This window comes from Giraffa tippelskirchi, chromosome 2 (genome assembly GCF_054371585.1).
Source record: "Giraffa tippelskirchi isolate mGirTip1 chromosome 2, T2T-mGirTip1v1.2.pri, whole genome shotgun sequence".
Classification (NCBI taxonomy): domain Eukaryota; kingdom Metazoa; phylum Chordata; class Mammalia; order Artiodactyla; family Giraffidae; genus Giraffa; species Giraffa tippelskirchi.
Genome location: NC_137276.1, coordinates 9251771 through 9258111, shown reverse-complemented (window position 1 = coordinate 9258111; position 6341 = coordinate 9251771). Strand labels below are relative to the sequence as shown.

At 47.2% G+C, this 6341-nt stretch overlaps 1 long non-coding RNA gene across 2 annotated transcripts; it reads left to right on the top strand.

Annotated features, from left to right (window-relative positions):
- Positions 1 to 2778: 2778 nt before the first annotated feature.
- LOC145539417 (uncharacterized) lies at positions 2779 to 5307 on the top strand. Of its 2 annotated transcripts, XR_014077777.1 has the most exons (5): positions 2779 to 2821; positions 2965 to 2999; positions 3542 to 3667; positions 3755 to 3875; positions 4991 to 5307. It is a non-coding gene; the product is annotated as an uncharacterized LOC145539417 (long non-coding RNA). The 2 variants fall into 2 exon arrangements; XR_014077778.1 differs by lacking the exon at positions 3542 to 3667.
- The last annotated feature ends 1034 nt before the right edge of the window (positions 5308 to 6341 follow it).

Genomic DNA, 6341 nt, shown 5'->3' with positions numbered 1-6341 from the left:
TTCATGAAGCTGCCCTTGCTCTCTCCATTCCTCAGCAAGTGGCTGGACAAGTGACACCTAAAGAGACAACACTGAAGGCTCTTCTTAGGGGGACGTAAGTGAAAAATGTGGCTTAAAGCTCAACATTCAGAAAACTAAAATCATGGCATCCAGTCCCATCACTTCATGGCAAACAGATGGGGAAACAGTGGCAGACTTTATATTTTGGGGGCTCCAAAATGACTGCAGATGGTGACTGCAGCCATGAAATTAAAAGACGCTTGCCCCTTGGAAGAAAAGCTATGATAAACCTAGACAGCGTATTAAAAAGCAGAGACATTACTTTGCCAACAAAGGTCCGTCTAGTCAAGGCAATGTTTTTTCCAGTAGTCACGTATGGATGTGAGAGTTGGACTATAAAGAAAGCTGAGCACCGAAGAATTGATGCTTTTGAACTGTGGTGTTGGAGAAGACTCTTGAGAGTACCTTGGACTGCAAGGAGATCCAACCAGTCCATCCTAAGGGAAATCAGTCCTGTGTGTTCATTGGAAGGACTGATGCTGAAGCTGAAACTCCAATACTTTGGCCACTTGATGCGAAGAACTGACTCACTGGAAAAGACCCTGATGCTGGGAAAGATTGAGGGCAGGAGGAGAAGGGGACAACAGAGGATGAGATGGTTGGATGGCATGACCGATTCAATGGACATGAGTTTGAGTAAACTCCAGGCGTTGGTGATGGCCAGGGAGGCCTGGCATGATGCAGTCCATGGGGTCGCAAAGAGTCAGACATGACTAAGCGACTGAACTGAACTGAATGGAAAGCAGTTTAGATTGACTCAAGCATATGACGCATGTCAGATAGAGGAAACACTTGGAAAGGTAGTAGCCTTGGTCTAGCTCAGGAAAACCGTCACTGCTCCACTGCGAATCTTTAGCACCCAGTCATCAGCGGCTCAAGAAGGAGGGTGACCTGATTACCCTGGGCCTTGGGAAGAAGACCAGTGTGGAGCTTTGCTCCTGACCTCACTTGCAGGATTTCCTGGCATCCTGCTTTGGGTGCTGTGAATGGATCAGTAGAACCATGTAACGTCTGACTGTCTGATGAGTTAAGTCAGTTGCTCCTCACTTGCTCTGATTCTTGCTTTGCCAGAATCAGCTGGGGAACTTGTTAATCTACTTGCAGATTCTACAGCCCAACCCATTCTAAGGAATCACACCAGAGGGAGAAGCGGTCCCTGAACAGGGGCCTTTCAGAAGATCTCAGGGTTCTTACTAGTTAACGGGCTGAGCTGGTACACCTCGGCCCAGAGCCATCCCATCAGCCTCACCTGGGAACTGGCTGAACGGCAAATTCATCCGCTTTACCCCCAAATCAATGAATCAGAATCTCCGTGGTGGGGCCCAGCAGAGAACCCTTGGTGAAGGTTGCATCACTCAATCTTTTCACTTCCACACTTTCCATCCGGATCAAGCTCAGGAACAGAACACATCTGTGGCTGGATCAGAGCCACCATCAAAGGGGTCAGCTGCTCACACCGGCATCACAGTTTACAAAGTACTGACACGTCTGTCTGCACCGAAACCTCTCACAGTAACAGCCGCCACCACCGTCAGACCACACAGTGTTCATTATATTTTCACATTTGAGAAGAAACAGCAGGCTCAGAGAGCTGAACTACTTTGCCAACCATTCTATCAAGTAAATGGAGGGAAAGGGCCTGGAATCCAGGACTCCTTTCCTTCTGTTTCCATCCTTTGTTCCCTGTGCCCATGGAGGTCAGACTCCCCAAGAATCCAAAGGTACAAAACCCATGGGTTGATTCCCTCCAGATTTAATGTGAGTCCTGCTGACAAGCCCAGGCTAGCCCAGCACCAGTGGCAAGGTGGACAGTGCAGGAGCCCCCCTGACAATGGTAGCTAGGAGACATGGCTCTGCTCCCTTCCTGGTCATGAGACTCCTCCCCTCCACTGATGGGTGTGCCAGTTGGCAACCCAGAGGGGATCCCACTGTAACCGTCATCTTTGCCCCCATGGGCCAGAGATTCCTTCTCCCACCTAGATGCACCCATGGCTCTAGCTGGGGAATCTCCGGTTCTTTTAAGCGGCACTGCTGGGGGCTTCGGAGGCCCAGTATCACCGAAAAAAATGGATCAAAATAGCACCGACAGGACTTCCCTTGACGGTCCACTGGTTAAAGCTCCACACTTCCACCGCAGAGGGCATGGGTTTGATGTCTGGTCAGAGGAGCTAAGAACACTCATGCCTAAAAACAAGTGAAAAAAAAAACAGCACCTGGAGTCTCCTCTTTTCATGTTACTAGACTGGCTGGGTATGAGTACCTTTATACACTTGACTTAGAACAGGTATCCTATTCAGCTTTCATTTGTAACCCTTTTAACTTATAAAGTATGAAAATCTTCCAATGTCAATGAACATATGCTTGAATCCTAGTAAATGCCTCCGTATCATTTTATTGTGTGGTAACGATAAAACTTTATTTTATTGTAACATAAAGTCTTCTATAATCAAACTCTTAAGTGTAAGAGTGTTTTTCACCTCCCCACGTTTCTGTTTATTTTTTTCACTGAAATTTTAAACCTGCTTTTGATTACCAGTCAAATCCTGAAAATTATTATAAGGGAAATAAGACCTGAAAAGGTAAAGACTTAGAAATAAGTGATTCAAAATGATATTTCTGTTTCATGGGAGCTAAAATATACCTACACGCAGAACAGAATTCAGAACTCCATGAAAGAGCTGGTGTCCAGAGTTGATGTCACACAGGCCGTGGCCCAATAGGGTTCATAGCACTGGAGCTGGAAAGAGGCTGGGCTTCTAAAGTGAGCTCTTCAACCTTGCATCTTAATTCCTCTAATAGGGATGATTCGATCCCTCTTTCTCAATTTATAGGTTTGATAAAATATCCTGTTCCCCGCAGGGTTTTTTGGTTATTATTTAAAAAAAAAAAATTTTTTTTTTCCAGTTGGCCTTCATCCAGATCTAGAGGATTTAATTGTAGTAAGTATGTTTAGCAGTAGAGTTGTTTATGCTTCTTTCCTGACTCACTGTTCCCAAATTTCATTGTGTTAGATTAAGCAAATGGCTTATTCCAGGCAAACTGGATTTCCTGGGAGAATATAGGGGGGAAAAGGGCAGAAAGGCCTCTTGTCTCCTGTAGAGACAGAATGAGGAAAAAAAGGCTCCATGAATCTCCTAAAACCATGAGATGGCATGACAGTTGTCAGTAGGAGAACTGAAAACCTTTTCCTTAAGACATAATCACTTATAAAACGGGTCTGTGTACTTTATTACACAGCATAATGTGTCTTTCCCTGAGTCATTCCCATAAAATAGTATTTTTAAATTTGCTGGACAGCAAGGGGTCAATCCTGACTCTTATCAGTAAACGTATTTCATGAGACCCAGGTGTTTGGGAATAAAACCCTTTGCTCCAGTGCAGGCTTGTTTTTGATGGACAGCTGCATGTTACTGCCTGTGAAAGGAAAAGATTCTTCTCAAGTTTTCTGTTGATTTTCTTCCCTCTGGACTTTCTCTTTCAGTCCTTTTTCATCCACGAATAAACCCAACCCGGACCACTTTGGGATGCTAGGCTTCTAGGAAGATTCATGTTTCCATGCATAAGGAAGGCTCTGTGGTTTGGGTTCCCTGTCCCCCCTCTGAAGGAAGCATACTGTGGTTGCTAAGTGACTGGGGGGCAGGGGAGGGGGGCAGGAGCTCACACTCACACTCACGGCTCGCACTTCTCTGCCCAGGTGTGTGAGAGATGTTTGACCTCGAGATCATGATCGCCATTGGGAGCGCCTTACTGATTACAGCTTTCGTGCTCATAGGTGTCATCATCTTTCTTTACTACAAAGTAGCCAACCAGTTAAAGTGAGTGATGTGGGTAAGAGGGGCTAACACCCCCTCACATGGGATCCTGGGGCTCCGTGCTTGAGCGGGGTCATCCCCAGCCCTGTGGCCGCACCCTGGGTGAGGTCAGGAACAGCAGGAGGGTTTGAGAGGACCGAGGCGGGGAGGGTAGAATCTGGCTTTCTACCCCTTCCCATCTGAGGCTGTGAACTCACAAGAAGAATGTTCTCAGCCACTAGGTCTGCGCTGCTTTGCCCTCCCTTGGCCTCACCGGGTTTACCCTCAGCAGGTCGATTCCACAGGACTGCAGACTGAAGATGGCATGACTGAGTCTGCCTCTGCTCACTCGGAGGACAGGCTGAGCTGAAGTTTCCCCTGCCTGAGTTGGGGAGCTCTCAGAGGGTCCTTGGCTCTGGGCACAGTGGGATGGGCCTGTAGGACCCTGGGGAAGCTGAGTTGTGTGAAGATTCTGGGGTTTGCCTCACCAGGGAGTGTAGATCAGAACAGGGAGTGTTAAATTTGGGGGAAAGGGACCTTCAAATATGGGCGAGACTGGTTGTCAGAGGCAGCGGTGTTCCCACGCATGAACGTTCCAAGGAGACAGCACGTTTCCCAAACGGAGCCCTGCGTCAAGCTCTGAATGGCCTGGTTTTTATTTCCAGCTCCTCCTCCACTTGTATGTGTTAGATGAAGTCACTGAGCTTCTCCGTGTCTCAGATTCCTTATGTGATAAGTGGGGAGAATAACACACACACAAAAAAGCCGCAGTCGTGTCCCCATTCTAGGGAAGCTCAGTCTGTGAGCAGGCAGGAAACTCCCAGCACCCAGGAGGCTGACTTGGCAACCTCCCGGGTTGTGCTCTGCACTTGGCGGACCTGGGTGATCACCTGGGTGACCCGCACTTGCAACTCCCTCTCCCTCATTTGCTGGAACCTGATCTTACATGTCTGGCACTCTTAGGAGAGGAAGGGATCGGACAGGAGCTTGGGACGAGGGCAGAGTTGCTTTCCTCTCGGGCTGGTGTCATGGGTTTGATTGGTTCCAGGCCCAAACTTTCCAGATCCCCCTGACAGTTGTAACAGGTGGACCAAGAAGAAAAATTCTAATCCTATGCTCTATGTATGTCTTTTCTTAAGTGCTGCAAAGACACCCGTTGCTACGACCATTACCTGTAGTGATCAAGACAAGGTCACCGAGGCTGCAACCTCCACCCCCGAGTCTTACCCCAGCTTCCAGTGCTGTGAAGAATGTAACTTGCCTGCCAACTATGATCCCCTGACATCGTGCTACTGCGACATAAACAAGGGACTCAATACAGAATGAGTAATAGAAGGTGGTTATAAACGCCAACTGCCACCATCTGACTAGTTACAGAAACAAGGACTCTGTCATGAATATTTCCTCCTTATTTGTTATGAATATGTTGTGTGTATTTACATATATTAAGCAAGTATGTTTTCTTTCTTATTTCCATATCATGTAACATAAGATGTACTGACTTTATGTCAGTAGTTAGTATTTAATTTTACATCATAGTATTTATGTTATAGGCTTACCAGGTGGCTCAATGGTAAAGAATCTATCTGCCTAGCAGGAGACTCAGGTTCAGTTCCTGGGTCGGGAAGATCCTCTGGAGAAGGAGATGGCAACACACTCCAGTATTCTTGCCTGGGAACTCCTATGGACAAAGGAGCCTGGCGGGCTGAGGTCTATGGGGTTGCAGAGTCGGACACAACTTAGCAACTAAACAACAACAAATGTCCTATTCTGTTTCTCTGGAGAATCCTAATAGAGTTGGATAGGACATGAAAAGCACTTGCAAACTAAAGCATTTTTAGTAACATGAAAAGTGAACAAACAAATCCCCTTCCTTCATCTCAGGGCTTCCCTAGTGGGTCAGACTAAAGAATCTGACTGCAATTCAGGAGACCCAGGTTCGGTCCCTGCGACAGGAAGATCTCCTGGAGAAGGGAGTGGCTACCCACTCCAGTATTCTTGCCTGGAGAATCCCATGGACAGAGGAGCCTCGGGATCTCAAAGAGTCAGGCATGACAGAGCGACTAACAGTTTCTTTCATCTCAGTGTATATTTATTTTTTTGAGCATCTTCTGGATTTAAAATAGTGGATTCAGCAAGACAAAGTACAGACATAGAAGCTTGGTTCCTGAATTCAAGTATCTGTTCAGGGTGCAAAATCATGTGAGAGCCTCAGGGGAGGCTTTCAGGAGAGAAGACATTAGCATTTGAACAAGTGGAGGAGGAGATGCAGAGAAGGCCCAGGCTGAGGTGTGAACCTAGTTGTCGGGATGAGTGAGCTAGGCTGAGAGAGAGATTCGTGTCAGAGGCCATGCTAAGGGGTGTGGCTTCATCCTACCCTGTGGAGCTCCAGCTTCAAGTTCTTGGGGGCTCCCCCACTGAGTTGAGGGTGGATTTGTTAGGGGAACCACTGAGTTATCTTACAAACAGGAGACCCTGGTAAGGAACATG